Genomic DNA, 258 nt, shown 5'->3' with positions numbered 1-258 from the left:
GCAGCAGCAGCTGCTGCACCCCAAAGAAGGGAAATCTATATGAAAGAACAGCAGAAAACGCATGCATGTGGGGTGTATATACACCCCAGCAACACCTCAGCAATGCTGCATAGACACAATACTAAAGAAAAAGGAAACAGCCAATCAAAACACCATCAACAGAAAACAGCAGCAAAAGAATATAACAACACCAGAAAAATACACCAGCACCACAACCCAGCAGCAGCAGCAGCAGCAGCAACAGCAACAGCAGCAGCG

This window comes from Eimeria mitis, genomic scaffold (assembly GCF_000499745.2).
Source record: "Eimeria mitis Houghton genomic scaffold, Emh_scaff2215, whole genome shotgun sequence".
NCBI lineage: Eukaryota > Apicomplexa > Conoidasida > Eucoccidiorida > Eimeriidae > Eimeria > Eimeria mitis.
Note: the sequence above shows the minus strand (reverse complement) of the source record.